We start from the raw sequence: 17,070 nt of genomic DNA, 5'->3' as shown, positions 1-17,070 counted from the left end.
CTTTCCACCTGCTGGCTCTCTCCTCTGCATTTAACAGTGAAACTCCCGTTGCGCCCTTATTGTTACCGCCCTCGCTTTCAGTTTCACCGAAGTTTGTTTTGACTTTTCTATATGCTGAGTCAGTTCTTCCACCAATCATTTTTTTCCGGTTTCTCCACATTTTTCAAGCAGCCATATCGTCTTAGCTTTCTTACACTTCCTATTTATTTGATTCCTCAGCGACTTGTTTTTCTGTATTCCTAATTTTCCCTGAACATTCTTGTATTTCCTTCTTTCATCGATTAACTGAAGTATGTCTTTTGTTACCCATGGTTTCTTCACAGTTACCTTTTTGTACCTAAGTTTTCCTCTCCAATTTCCGTGATTGCCCTTTTTAGATGTGTTCATTCCTCTTCAACCAAACAGCATACTGTCCTATTCACTACAACAGTATCTATAGCCTCAGAGAACTTCAAGTGTATGTCTTCATTCCTTACTATTTCCGTATCCCACTTCCTTGAGTGTTGATACTTACTTATTAATCTCTAACTTCAGCCTATTCTTCACCACTACTACATCGTGATCTGAGTATATCTCTGCTACTGGGTACGGTTTACAGTCTAGTATTTGATTTCGGAATCTCTGTCTGACCATGATGTAATCTAACTGAAATCTTCCAATATCTCCCGACCTTTTCCAATTATACCTTCTCCTCTTGCGGTACTTGAACAGAGAATTCGCTTTCACTAGCTGAAATTTATTACAAAACTCAATTAGTCTTTCTCTTCTCCCATTCCTAGTATCAAGCCCACATTTTCCCTTCACCCTTTCTCCTGCTCCATCACCTACAACTACATTTCAGTCCCCCATGACTATTAGATTTTCATTTCCTGTACATACTGAATTACTTGTTCAATATCATCATATAGGATTCTAGTTCTAGTTCTACATCTTCAGCTTGCAACGCTGGCACGAGTGGCTCTGAGCATTATGGGACTTAACCGCTGTGGTCATCATTCCCATAGACTTAGAACTACTTAAACCTGACTAACCTAAGGACATCACACACATCCATGCCCGAGGCAGGATTCGAACCTGCAACCGTAGCAGCAGCGCGGTTCCGGACTGAAGCGCCTAGAACCGCTCGGCCACTTCGGCCGGCCGTTGGCGTGAGTTCCTGAACTATCATTGTCGGCGTTGGTTTGCTGTCGATTCTGATGAGAACAACCCTTTTACTGAACCGCTCACAGTAACTCACTCTGTCCCCTACCTTCCTACTCATAACGAATGCTACTCCCGTTATACTCTTTTCTGCTGCTGTTGATATTACCCTACACTCATTTAACCAGAAATCCTTGTCCTCTTCGCATTTCACTTCAGTAAGCCTCGCTTTCTAGATATGGCATTTACATTTCTCTTTTCAGATTTTTTAGCTTCCCTACCACGTTCAAGTTTCTGATATTCCACGCCCCGTCTCTTAGAACGTTATTCTTTTGTTGGTTATTCAATCTTTTTCTCATGCTCATCTCCCCATTTGCAGCCCGCTCCCGTAGATCCGAATGCGGGGACTATTCCTAAACATTTTGTCAATGGAGAGACCATCATAACACTTACAGGCCACATGCCCTGTGGATGCCCATTATGTGTGTTTATTGCAGTGGTTTCCATTGACTTCTGCGTACTCATGCCGTTGATCATTGCTGATTTTTTCGCCCTTAGGGGTGTTTTCCTATCATGTACTTAGACTGTTCATTCCATTCAGCAGATTCTGTAATTTTTTTTTTCGCTTTCACTGAGAATAGCAACGACATAAGCGAATCTTCTAATTGACATCCTTTTACCTTGTATTTTAATCGCGCTCCTGAACCTTTCTTTAATTTCCATCATTGCTTCTTCGACGCACAAACTGAACAGTAGGGGCGAAAGACTACATCCCAGTCTTACACTCTTTTTAATCCGGGCAACTTCGTTCTTGGTCTTCCACTCTTATTGTTTCCTCTGCACTCTTGTATATATTGTGTGTTACCCGTCTTTCCTTACAGCTGACCCCTATTATTTCTTAGTATTTCGAACGTCTTGCACCATTTTACATTGTCGTAATTTTTTCAGCTCGACAAATGTTATGAACGTCTCTTCATTCTCTTTAGTCTTGCTTCTGTTATCAAACGCAGCGTCAAAACTCCCTCTCTGTGCATTTACCTTTCCAAAAGCTAAACTAATCGCCATCTAATAGATGCTCAAATTTCTTTTCCATTCTTCTGTATATTATTCCTGTCAGCAGCTTGGATGCATGAGCTGTTAAGCTTTTGCAATCTTCGGAATCGTGTTAATGACGTTTTTCTGGAAGTCAGATGGTATATCTTTAGACTCGTACATTCTACACATCAACGTACGTAGACGTTTTGCTGCCCCCCCCCCCCCCCTCCCGATGGTGCCGCGCGGGGTAGCCGCGCGGTCAAGGGCGCCTTGTCACGGTCCGCGCGGCTCCCTCCATCGGAGGTTCGAGTCCTCCCTCGGGCATGGGTGTGTGTGTTATCCTCAGCGTAAGTTAATTTAAGTTAGATTAAGTAGTGCGTAAGCTTAGGGACCATTGACCCCAGCAGTTTGATCCCATAAGTCGTTACCACGATTTTGAAATTTGCCCCCGATGGTTTTAGAAATTCCGATGGAATTTTATCAATCCCTTCTGTCTTATTAGATCTTAGGTCATCCAAAAATCTTTTAAATTATGGTTATAATACTGTCTCTCCTATCTCTTCTATCTTTACTCCTGTGTCTTCGTCAATCGCATCATCAGACAAATCTTCACCCTCATAAAGGAATTCAGTGTTCTCTTTCCACTTATATGCTCTCTTCTCTGCATTTAACAGTGGAATTCCCATTGCACGTTTAATGTTACCAGACTCGCTTTTAATTTTATCGAAGGTTGTTTTGACTTTTCTATATTCTGAGTCAATCCTTCCGACGATCATTTCTTTTTCTATTCTTCTTCGTCGATCAGCTGAAGTACTTCATCTGTTATCCATGGTTTCTTCGCGGTTGTCTTCTTTGTCCCTGTGTTTTTCCTTCCAACTCGTGTGATTGTCCTATTTAGAGAGTCCATTCCTCTTCAATTGAACTGCCTACTGAGCTATTCCTTGTCAAAGTATCTATACTCTTAGAGAACTTCATGTGTACCGCCTTATTCCTTAGTACTGCTGTATCTCACGTCTTTCCGCGTTGTTTCTTCCTGACTAGACTCTTAAATTTTAGCCTAGGCTTCATTACCAATAAATGGTGATCTGGGTCTATATCTGCTCCTAGGTACGCCTTACAATACGGTATCTCATCTTGGAATCTCTTCCTGACCATAATGTATTCCAGCTGAACTCTTCCCACATCTCCCTGTCTTTTCCAAGTATAGCTTCTCCTCGTGTGATTCTTCAACAAATTATTCGCTATTACGAGCCGAAATTTATTGCAGAACTCAATGAGTTTTTCTCGTCTCTCATTCTTGGCACCAAGCCCATTTCCTCAACTTACTGTAAGCAAAATGGTAAAATTAGGAAAACGCTGTAAAACCGGAGATTTTTAAATCCCATTACAAAAGAGAATGGAAACTAATAGATAAAACATAATGGTAATTCATGCATCCGTACGAAGGGCTATACGTATAGTTTAAAATAAATTCCACAATCATGTCCTGGCCAAAATCTTCTCAGAAAATGCTACAAAATTTTAGTCACATTAAAGGCAATGAACGGATCCAAATTTTCCATCCACTCTCACGTTAATCAGTCTTTGGACAATCAGTCTTTTAATGCGTAAAGATAGTGACGAAACAATATTTAATGGCGGCACACTCTCACACACGAGATGTACCGAGTCGAACGCAGACAGTACCGAGGACCAGTCAGTACTAGTTAAAGTGACACCAAGCCCTGACGATGCGAAATAAGCAGTTTTTGCAGGCCGTATTTATCGAATATCGCATGTGCAGCGAAGATTCGTGCATGAGTGGAAAAGAGTTCACGTTCGTTCTTTTAATAAAGAATCAACACAAAAAACTCGCTCGCGTGAAATATAGCTGGATTTTTTCACATACTGTTCCTTGCATAAATAGCTGCAGTAAAAATAGATAGTCTCCATCATCCTAAATTTGCGAAAATGTGTCCGATACTGTACCATATTCTCAACTGGTAACAGCCATACTATCATATCGAGTATCTCGAAAAGTATATCAATGTTTCGAAGTGTTTCAGGCTAATAGTACGTTGTCATCATCATTAGTCGTTTTACTCATTGCTGAGTGCCGTGACCTCATTCATTTTTACGTAGTTGAAACTTCAGACAGATGTCTCCATCCACAGCGATCTTCGGCCTCTCTTAATATGACGTGAAGCGGCAGGCTGGTAATCTTCTTCGCTTGATCCAACCATCTGTTTGCTGCTCTCCCACGTGGTCTTCTGCCCTCAGTTTTCCCTGCACTATGATCTTCTCTAAATTATCCCTTTTCCTTCTCAAGATGTCCCCAAGGAACTGAAGGTATCTTTGGCTGACACGAGAAGATAACCTTCTTGAGATTTTAAGTTCTTCTATTATTGAAACATTTGTTCTTTTTTGTGTCCACGGTACATGTAGCATCCATCTACAACACCACATCTCGAAGGCATCAATGCGGCTCTTATCACTACCTTTCACGTTCCAGGTCTCGCATCCGTATAAGAATGCAGGAAACACCAATGCTTCTACCAAGCGCATCTTCGTTGTCTTTTATATTGCCCGATTCTGCCATATCTTAGTGAGTTTGACCCTTTCGGCTCGGCCTAGAACGATTCGTCGTCTTATCTCTTTATCACACTTTCCTTTGCAATTGAACAGAGAGCCTAGATATACATAATCACTATCTACAGATTCCTTAAGCATCCTGTAAGTTGGTTTCAATCAATGCCTTAGCGATTTATAACCATTAGTTTGCTTTTTTCACGTTCATCTCTAGGCCAAGGTTTGGACTAATATCTTTCACTCTTGAGAACATATAACCAAGTTCTTCCGCACTTCTTGCTATGAGTGTAGTATCATCTGCGAAGCGTAAATTGTTGATTCTCCTGCCGCCAATTGAAATCCCACCGTCCCACCCATCCAGCGCTTTCTCGATTACACACTCTGCATAGATATTGTAGAGCTGAGGTGACACTATGCAACCTTGTCTGACGCCATTTGTCACATCGAAAAATTCCGAGTACTTACCAACTACTTTTATAGTTGCAGTATGGCTATTATAAAGAACTTTTAGTAAGGATACCAGGTGTTTTGGAACCACAGACTCGTTGAGCACATGCCACAACTTGTCCCACATGGCACAATCAAAGGCCTTTTTATAATCCATCACGTTGTAATGGATGGCAAATTATCGCCAGAAGAAAATAACATCAAATGTTTCCCAGGAAAACGCAGTACTACCTCTAATGTTTCCAGCATACATTAGCGATTTAAGATACAGGACCATCTCTACACTCAGGTTATTCTGTGGCGTATGTGGAATGTTCACATGCTGAGACATTACAGAAGATTGCTCCATAGTACGCGACAGAAATGCATGAATCCGCATTTAAGGTTGCAACCACTACACAGAGGCAATACGATGGTGTCCAAGCTGAAACATCAATTTCGAATCGTGGTCGTCGAAGAAATTCTGATTGCCAGGATGTGGCAGACCAGAGGAAATGCGGACATGGAATGAAAGTACAATAGACTCAAAAATTGTTCAAATGGCTCTGAGCACTATGGGACTTAACATATGTGGTCATCAGTCCCCTAGAACTTAGAACTACTTAAACCTAACTAACCTAAGGGCATCACACACATCCATGCCCGAGGCAGGACTCGAACCTGCGACCGTAGCAGTCTTGCGGTTCCGCACTGAGCGCCTTAACCGCGAGACCACCGCGGCCGGCAGACTCAAAAATAAGTGACCTCTAGTTCAGGTTACCTTGTCGTAGGGACCTTCGCAGCACTCTCTAGCAGTGGTTCAGAAAAAACCTCAGATACCTGTGTCAGGAATTCTAGATGGTTATTTCAAACCCGTCTTTCCTGAACCGTAGCCCAACCACCTCACTTGGTGCCTAGTCTGTGATAACGCCGTAGGTTAATTTTTGAACATATCTGCATTCAGTAGATTTGCTGTTGATACTGTTGATATGATCCGTACCTTGTCTTGATGATCTCGTTTGCCCTCATCGAATTTACAGGATGTAACTAAGTTCCCTTTACGGACTTTGAGTACAGACTCCTTACACCAAAACAAGGAAAAATGTCTGTTAAACATGGGCTCTAAAATGCATACCTTGATGGCTATACTGTGAAACATATCTTTTCTGCTGAGAGCTCTTTGCTTTCCATCGTTTGGGAGGAGGCAGTATGAACAAATACAAGGAAAACTGTCCAGTAAACATGGGCATTAAAGTACGTACCTCAAGAGCTACGACCATTTTCCAATAGAAGAGAGATATGTTTCACAGTAGCGAAGATGAAAAAGTGGTCATAGCTCTTAAGGTAAGCATTTTAGAACCCACGCTTACTAGACTTCTTTTCTTGTTTTTGTCTAAGGAACTTGTCCTCAAAGAATGTAAAGAGAATTTGTTTACACCCTGTGGCTTCATCTTGCCTTTTCTCCTGCCTCCAGCAACAACAGAGATACAACATTATGGCTCACCTGGAACAGCACAGTCGTTCTGACTGGACAGTTTCAAGCCAAGACTCATCTTCCCACCTCGAGGAGACAAGCTGGCAGTAACATGGCTGATACACGCTAGCTGAACTCTACTAAGGTACCTCCTGCCCGACACGGCCATGCAATCTTTCCATTTCGGTGGGCTGAATAAAAGTAGAGATTCCACAAAGAAACCAAGGAAATTAAATACGCCCAAGTGTCCTAAAAAGACGACGTACTTCAATCGCAACACAGATTGCGTATCAAAAATTGTTTTAGTTGGAAAACGGAAACCGAAGCATCTCTTTCTTGATACCGACATCATTGTGAACACGTTCGCAACGTGGCGCTGTTTGTACAGCCTTGGAACACTCGCGGGATAAATATTTAGGAAGAGCGTTTGTTTGCGCCCGAATCTGAAAGAGAAGGCTGTGTAGCTTCGCATCTCTGGTCCGATGTTTAGCGGCGCGCAGTCTATTCTGGAGGTGGCCAAGCTTCTGCTTAATCCTCACATCTGCTCTCTTTAGTCGCTACGATAGTTTATGAGCAGACTCGATGTTTTATGAATGCCAGAAGCATACAGTGAGATGGCGAAAATGAAGTCCTGAACTGCAAGTAATAATCATAATGATAGTAAATACGTCCACGTGCTGCTTTCCGACTATTAACATCAAAGCGAACAGATACGTTGCGGTAAACGAGTGGACTCAATAAAACATAACAGATCATCATTAGACACTAAAGGCAACCAGATGTTGATGTAACCCTCCTCCCCTTTCTCCCACCATCTTCACCATTTGACTGCAGTCACTGCTGTTCATCCCACTTATAATACTTTGTGATATGGATGTTCTGGGCCTGCTTTTTCTCCCAGTATTTTGTCTTCGAAGGTGTTTTCTGTGACGTTGTTATCTCGAAGAAGTTCCCCAGTTAATTTAGTTTTCTTGTCTGTACCATGTTAATCAACGTCCTTTTCTAGTACCTTTTAGTATTTGTTCATTAGATTTTATTTCAGTCCAGTGGACCTTCTCCATGTATACATCTCTACTGATTCTAATTTTTTCTTTCGTTGCTTCCTCAAGGTCAAGCCTTCACAACCGAAGCTTAAAATTTCTCCAGACAAATGTCTTGGAAAATTTATTTCTTTTTTCTGTTTGAATATGGCCTTTGATTAGTACATTACCCTTATTTCTGAAGGCTTGTTTAGTCATCATGACTCTTACTTTAATATCCATTATATATATATATATATATATATATATATATATATATATATATATATATATATATATATGTTATTACCTGTTATTCTACTTCGACAGCAGCAAAATTCATTGACTTGAATTAGGATTTTATATCCTTCCTTGACCTGTTCGAGTTATCTGTCAGCATTACTCTAGAAATGAAACGCTATTGTGCCTTGCGTCTCATGAGCGACAGGTGTTGCACCAACACTTTATTTCCATATTTCGTTGGAAACCGTCCCAGAAATGTCTTTGATGGTCGCCGAGGAGACAGTTCAGATGCAAGCACAGCTCACTGCACGTTTACGCATTCTGCAGAAACTTTCAATGCGTAATGCCACGTATACGTTCCTCTATCATTCGCAGTCCATCATATAGGCTTCGGAATGCAGCCTGTTGATCTAGTTGTGCATATTTGGCCGTAAATTTCCTCTCGAAATTTTTTTCTGTCTTCCAGTAAGTGGAAATGTAGCCGTAACTACGCGCAATAGATTTTTCAATCTGTAGCGGAGTGTAGAGCGGTACTTCCTGGCTGATTAACACTGTGTGCCAGATGGGTCTCGAGTCTTTAACCTTTCCTTTGACGGGCAGTCCTCTTACCGACCAAGCTATCCAGGTACGCCGCACTTCTGTCCTTACCTCTCTCCTACTTTCCAAAGTTAACAGAAGCTGTCCTGTGTACCTAGCGGGAAGAAAGAACATCGAGGAGAAGTAGCCTCGGCACAGTCTGCTCGCAGCGTATTGTTCCAGAATGAACCTCTCTGCTGTAGAGTGAAGTACACCACCTGCCAAAAAAAAGTGAAGTGCTCAGAACACACCGTCGGATGTCAGTGTAATTTCGCACATGTACACACCATCGGTGGGAGCTGCACTTCTCTGTGACAGGTAGAATAGCCACGAGAGTATACTAGTGTTGTTCGTGTTCAGCGTTGTTGGCAGGCCTGATAGGGTATATGAGAGCTGAGAACAGCGTCAGACGTTGACTGATCGCTGTGAAAGACACAGAGAAGCCGCCTATTCCTGTGATACAGCATTATCAGCACCTGGCAGAGTTTCAAAGTAGCCTCATTGTGGGTTTCCATTTGGCCCGGCTGGTCGAATGTTGGCACATCCACTATTGTGAGAAATTCAAATGTGATGATGGACGGCATCTGAACGTAAGGACAGACATACTCGTCGGCAACTTCCCGGTCGACAAGGTCTTACTACCGCTAGGTGCCTCGATGTGTTATGCACCAAGCACTTTGTAGCCCCTTCACATCTACGGCTGCCATCGGAGAACAAGTACTTTGCAGTGGACTCCTTGCAACATTCTGCAACGTTCTTACCTCGAAGAAAACGGTCGATTGATACACAATCAACATGGGTTTAGAAAACATCTTTCCTGTGAACCACAGCCAGCTCTTTATTCACATGAAGTGTTGAGTGCTATTGACAAGGGATTTCAGATCGATTCCGTATTTCTGGATTTCCTGAAGGCTTTTGACACTGTACCACACAAGCGGCTCGTAGTGAAATTGCGTACTTATGGAATATCGTCTCATTTATGTGACTGAATTTGTGATTTCCTGTCAGAGAGGCCACAGTTCGTAGTAATTGACGGAAAGTCACGTAGTAAAACAGAAGTGATTTCTGACGTTCCCCAAGGTAGTGTTATAGGCCATTTGTTGTTCCTTATCTATACAAACGATTTGGAAGATAATCTGAGCAACCATCTTCGGTTGTTTGCAGATGACGCTGTCGTTTATCGACTAATAAAGTCATCAGAAGATCGAAACAAATTGCAAAACGATTTAGAAAAGATATCTGAATGGTGCGAAAAGCGGCAGTTGACCCTAAATAACGAAAAGTGTGAGAGCATCCACATGAGTGCTAAAAGGAACTCGTTAAACTTCGGTTACGCGATAAATCAGTCAAATCTAAAGACCGTAAATTCAACTAAATACCTGGTAATTACAATCACAAACAACTTAAATTGCAAGGAACACAGGTAATGTTGTGGGGAAGGCTAACCAAAGACTGAGTTTTATTGGCAGGACACTTAGAAAATATAACAGATCTACTAAGGAGACTGCCTACACTACGCTTGTCTGTCCTCTTTTAGAATACTGCTGCGCGTTGTGGGATCCTCACCAGATAGGACTGACGGAGTGCATCGAAAAAGTTCAAAGAAAAACAGCATGTTTTGTATTATCGCGAAATATGGGAGAGGTGTCACAGAAATGATACAGGATTTGGTGTGGACATCATTAAAACAAAGGCGTTATTCGTTGCGACGGAATCTTCTCACGAAATTCCAAACACCGACTTTCTCCTCCGAATGCGAAAATGTTTTGTTGACACCGACCTACATAGGAAGGATCGATCACCACGATAAAATAAGGGAAATCAGAGCTCGTGAGGGAAGATATAGGTGTTCACTCTTTCCGCGCACCATGCGAGATTGAAATAATAGAGAATTGTGAAAGTGGTTCGATGAACCCCCCTGCCAGGTACTTAAATGTGATTTGCAGTGTATCCATGTAGATGTAGACGTTCTGTGTCATCTCACGCCATTGGTCGGAGACTAGTAGGACTGGGCAATTACCGTCCCAGATGTAGGCTGCCATTAACACTATAGCACAGATGACTGCGTCTGGAATGGTACCGTGACTGGGAAGGATGAATTTCTGACGAATGGCGTCGTCGGAGACGTGGAGACAGGTCCAATTCTTCTAACGTTTGGGAAGGCACAGCACTATTACTCCTGGCTTAATGCTGTGGGAAGCCTTAGGGTGTGACTTCGGGTAAAGGCGGGTAGTGACGCCTCAACGGTACGTCAAGGACATCCCCCTTCCTCATGCGTTATCTCTCATGAGACAGCAACGTGGTGCCATTTTTCAGCAGGACAATGCTCTTCCACACACAGCACGTGTGTCTGTGAACTGTCTGTGTGATGTCGTGGCCAGAAAGGTACCCAGAAAAGAACATGTGCGGGATCCGCTTGGACGTGAGCTCCATCCCAGTACCAATATAAACGATAGGAAGAACCAATTACAGCAGTTTGCCTCAGGAGAGGATGCAACAGCTTTATGACGCCGTTGCCAACCGAACCAGTGCATGCATCCAGGCCAGAGAGGGTGCAGGGTCATACAGGTAAGTGGGCTCAAAATGCCAAGTTCTTCGTAAATTTGACTCGATTCTATAACCACTGCAATAACATCACATACTCTCTCAATCCGTGAAGTTTCCTCCTCCCATCCCGGATACTTCACTTTTTTTCTGGCGGTGTATTCATTCTGGAGAGTGGTTTCTTATGCATCTTGTTTGCACTCTGAAACTGTATCTGATCTAAACGCTAACCGGTAGTATTGCCTTTCGAGGGATGCCATGTATCCGCTAAGAACATAAGCAGCGATAAGTATCCAGTTGGGATACCCGTTCCACCGCATATTTTTAATCTTTCCAGAAGCTCCGTAACAGTTCAATATATTATTTTAATAGTACTTCACTCTTTTCCCGCCCACTTAGGAAGCTTTCTATGTAAATTTGTCTCCAATTTTGAAGAATTACACCGTTTAGTGAGACTGTTATTTTAAAACAGTTCCTTATTAAGCACTACTTGCTACTTTCCATCTGTGGTCATTTATCAAATGCATAATAACTGCGGATAAATCATCCTCGTAAGTTGTATAAAACAAAACTGACATGCCACGCACAGCTACACATGGTATGATCGTCCATGTGGTACACGATGTTACGTTTCATTTAATTAGTTAATGTTTGTGTGACCACAACCGACCTAGAACCACCAATTTCGTCGTCACGGAAGCTCAAGAATTTCATCACCTATGATCTCCCTATTTTACTGCAAATTCTCTTCAGAAAAAAACAGAGATGGCGGTACTAATGGGCTTCTTCGCCGTATGCTGCTTGTCAATTAACTCAAATATGTATCTTAGTTCGGCATAAAATGTATATATGTAAAAACTGCAACATATCCATAGTAATAAAATTCCTTCCAGTCTTCGGAATATCCTGTAAGCCTTCCTCCAATTCCGAAGTAAAAAAAAAAAATCCTTCGTGGAAATTATTCTTCGTTATATTAATACGTCTGATGTAACGTTTAGCTGAGATATTCTGTAACTTCACAGAAATAAGAATCACCAACTTGCCATCAGTTTTTATTAACATCGACGTAAACTGATCATCACACAACTCGCATACAAGAAACACTAAAATGAACAACATAGTCATTAAAAATAATACACCTCCATTTACAATACCAATGGAACGCTCCGCGACAATAAGCGAGCGCTTCGTGGAACTAAGGTCTTCGGCGTATTTACAGATAGCGAGCAGGTACACGCCACGGCACAGCTCGGTCTATGTTGGCGTCACGTCCCAATGACGGCCAGTTAGATGAAAGAAAGACAGAACCTACTCTTTTTTTGGTTACAGAAAGGAACACACTTTAAAACATAATAAATAAGGTCTATTTTTAGTAGTTGTCTTCACACACACTCACGACGCACCAAGGAATTGGTTCAAATGGTTCAAATGGCTCTGAGCACTATGGGACTTAACATTTGTGGTCATCAGTCCCCTAGAACTTAGAACTACTTAAACCTAACTAACCTAAGGACATCACACACATCCACGCCCGAGGCAGGATTCGAACCTGCGACCGTAGTAGTGGCGCGGTTCCGGACAGAGCACCTGAACCGCTAGACCACCGTGGCCGGCTACCAAGGAATTATCCGAATGGTTCGGAAATCGGTAAATATGATGTACACGTACAGACAAACAAATAATTACAATTTCAGGAAAACTGCATAATTTATTCAACAACATGAACTTCACAAATTGAGTAAATTAATAACGCGTTGGTGCACCTCTGGTCCTTGGGAAAAAAATGGGAAATTTGTGGTAAGGTCTTATGGGACCAAACTGCTGAGATCGTCGGTCCCTAAGCTTAACGCTACTTAATCTAACGTAAACTAATTTACGCTAAGGACGACACACACACCCATGCCCGAAGGAGGACTCGAACCTCAGACGGGGGGAGCCGCGCGGACCGTTACAAGATGCCCAAGACCGCGCGGCTACCCTGCGCGGATCCTCTGGTCCTTATGCAAGCAGTTATTTAGATCGACACTGATTGCTAGAGTTGTTTGATGTCCGACCAGAGAGATATCGTGCTAAATTCTGTCCAACCGCTCGTTAGATCGTCAAAATCCGGAGCTGGTTGGAGAGCTTTGTCCATCTACATCTACATCCATACTCCGCAAGCCACCTGACGGTGTGTGGCGGAGGGTACTTTGAGTACCTCTATCGGTTCCATAACGCTCCAAAAGTTCTCAATTGAGGAGAGATCCGGTAACCTTTCTGGCCAAGGTATGGTTTGGCAAGCAGGAAGAAAAGCTGTAGAAACTCACGCCGTATTCAGGTGGATATTGTCTTGCTGAAATGTAAGCCCAGGATGGCTTGCCGTGAAGGGCAACAAAACTACACATAGAATGTCGTCGATGTACCACTGTGCCACAAGGTTGCCGCGGATGAGAACCATCTCCCCAGACCGACACTCGTGGTGACAGATTGGTATCACACCGCTGTCCAGTGCCTCTCCAGACACGTTTTTGGCATGTAATCTCATTGACTGGAGTAGAATTGTCATCAGTCATGAGTTCCGCATCAAACTGAGTGAGGCCTGACGACAAGCGAAGATGGGTCTGCACACGCTCCGGACAGCGGAGGGACACCAACCGAACCGTAGCCCGCCATATGGACCGACAACCAGGACAGACCGTCTGGGGTACCATTTCTTTTCATAGTTGTCATCCGCTGCACATTTACAGCATAGCGGCGCGTCGACAATATTCTACGCAGCGTTTGGGCTTACATTTCCGCAAGATAATGTCCACTTGCAACCGGTGAAAGTTTCTACTGCGTGTCTTCGTGCTTGCCAAAGCCGACCTGGGCCAGCATTATCGCCGCATCTATCCCCAATCGAGAACTTTCGGATTATTACGGGCAGGGTCCTCCAGCCAGCTCGAGATTCTGATGATCTGTCTCTCCAATTGGACACAATTTTGCCCGATATCCTTCAGGATAACATAGAGTGGAAAACAGTAGAACTACCAAAAGTTAAAGCAACATAACGTTTATCCATATATATGAGTGAAGTCGACGTTGCACGGAACGTCACGGTCGTTTACAGTTGCTGACGGATAATAGAGCAAGGGCTAAACACAGTGGAAAACGTGCGCTTAAGCTGCACGACGTCAGCCTCAGCCAATGAACAATGACTTACATGAAAAAACGTTCGTAAGAATGGATAAAATATAAGAGAAGACATGAAAGTATCAATATAACCTTGAATAAACAATAGCAATATCAGTTCGTTGATAATAACAATGTAAGCTAAAAAAACATTCTAAATACAAAAGACAGTGTGACAGTATACACACTGAAGCGCCAAACAAACTGGTATAGGCATGCGTATACAAATACACATACAAATACAATATGTACATACAAATGTACATACAATATGTACATACAAATACAATATGTAAACATGCAGAATACGCTCCTGCGGTCGGAAACGCCTATATAAGACATAAATGCCCGGCACAGTTGATACATCGGTTACTGCTGGTACAATGGTAGGTTATCAAGATTTAAGTGACTTTGAACATGGTGTTTTCTATATAGGGCTGGCGTAATCGTCTTCTAAAACGTCTACGATGCTGTAGCGTGCGAACCTTTCAACGAAACATCATCGATATGGGCTTTCGGAGCCGAAGGCCCACTCATGCACCCTTAATGACTGCACAGCACAAAGCTTTACGCCCCGCCTCGGCCCGTCAACACCGACTGGACTGTTGATGACTGGAATCATGTTGCCTCGTTTCAAATTGTATCGAGCGGATGGACGTGTACGGGTATGGAGACAGCCTCATGAATCCGTGGACCCTGAATGTCAGCAGGGGCCTGTTCAAACTGGTAAGGGCCCTATAGTGGTGAGGGGCATGTGCGGTTGGAGTGATATGGGACCCCTGACCCCTGACTGTCTGCATCCATTCATGTCTATTGTGCATTCCGACCGACTTGAGCAATTCCAGCAGGTCAATGCGACACCCCACATGTCCAGAATTGCTACAGAATGGCTCCAGGAACACTCTTCTAAACCCTTCTGCTGTTCACCAAATTCCCCAGACATGAACATTATTGAGCATATCTGGGATGTCTTGCAACGTTCTGTTCCGAAGAGATCTCCACCCCCTCGTACTCTTACTGATTTATGGACAGACCTACAGGATTCATGGTGTCATTTCTCTCCATCTCTACTTCAGACATTAGTCGAGTCCATGCCACGTCGTGTTGCGGCGTTTCTGCGTGCTCGCGGGGACTCTATACGACAGGTGTACCAGTTTCTTTGGCTCTTCAGTGTAGTTACAGGTTTGGAATTTGGAGCCCTCACATTTTTCTTTACTTGTACTGCGAAATCTTGCTTCTTACCAAATATCATGACTTAAGGCCAATAGTAAGTACCCTATATGTTTTGATGAGTGGGTTCGCAAGTATCAAAATATATGACCATATCTTTCGGTTGCATTGGCTTGAAAGCTTCCATTTACTACACCAGCAAGGGTCTGTAGACCTTAGTGAGCGACATAAAAAAACAGGTATTAACAGACGGACGGACAGACAGAGAGTCAGTTAAGAAAAATAATTTCGTGTGATATTATTACACATTTACAGTTTTCGTATTTTTTCCTTCGGTTGTATTGTGAAACGTTGCATCTTGTCAAATTTCATGATTCTAGGCCAATAGGAATTAGTCTATAGGTTTTAATGTGTGAGTTTGCGAGTGCCAAAATATGTGACCTAAATGAGCGTATATTTTGGTTGCACTAACTTTGAAGCTTACATTTATTATACCGCCAAGGACCTACAAACCTCAATATGTAACATAAATTTCAAATTGATGTGCCTACCCATTCCTGAAAAAAAAGGGTTTTCTAACAGTCGGACAGACAGACGGACAACGAGATGATCCCATGTGGGACCCGTTGTTACCGATTGAGGTACGGAGTTGTAAAAATAAGAAAAATTCATGAAATGCAATAGAATAAAAACTGATGTAAAAAAAGATGAAGAATACCAGCATAAACGCCGAAACCAGTCGTCATTTGACTGTTTCATAAAGTGATAATTTGTAATAGATCCCTGTTTTACGTCCAAGCATGTTATCTACTGTTATGCACATACTATCGACGATCATCGGCCTTTTGTCTGACCTTCCTTCTAAATTCCACATAGACTTTCAAACGGTATCTTCTATAAGTACACCTTTACTCCGTGTGAAATTATCTGTGCAACCATAACCACCAAAGGCCAGGATAAACGTTGTCATTTAATCCTTTTACTGGTCATCAGACTCAGGTGCAGATGTAACCTGAACCTCTAGAGAAAACTTCATTTCCTTAGCTCGCGCATCTGTTTTGTTTTTCTGTTTTCTTTTTACAAGACAGAGCGGGATGCTCGAGTAATGGCCCGTGTGGAGTTAGAGTCTTTTCAGTCAAATAACAGCCGAGCTGGTAGTGAGATATCTACATCTCCATCTACATGGATACTCTGCAAATCACATTTAAGTGCCTGGCAGAGGGTTCATCGAACCACCTTCACAATTCTCTATTATTCCAATCTCGTATAGCGCGCAGAAAGAATGAACTCCTATATCTTTCCGTATGAGCTCTGATTTTCATTATTTTATCATATTTTATCATAGCGATCGTTTCTCCCTATGAAGGTCGGTGTCAACAAAATATTTTCGCATTCGGAGGAGAAAGCTGTTGATCGGAATTTCGTGAGAATGTTCCTCCGGAACGAAAAACCCCTCTGTTTTAATGCTGTTCACACAAAATCCTGTATCATTTCTGTGACACCTCTCCCCTACTTCGCGATAATACAAAACATGCTGCCCTTCTTTGAACTTTTTCGATGTACTCCGTCAGTCCTACCTGGTAAGGATGCCACACCGCGCACAGTATTCTAAAAGAGGACGGGCCAGCGTAGTGTAGGCAGTCTCCTTAGTAGGTCTGTTACGTTTTCTAAGTGCCCTGCCAATAAAACGCAGTCTTTGGTTAGCCTTCCTCCCAACATTTTCTA

This window comes from Schistocerca americana, chromosome 1 (assembly GCF_021461395.2).
Source record: "Schistocerca americana isolate TAMUIC-IGC-003095 chromosome 1, iqSchAmer2.1, whole genome shotgun sequence".
Lineage (NCBI taxonomy): Eukaryota > Metazoa > Arthropoda > Insecta > Orthoptera > Acrididae > Schistocerca > Schistocerca americana.
The sequence above is the reverse complement of the archived record's forward strand: the minus strand, read 5'-3'. Positions refer to the sequence as shown.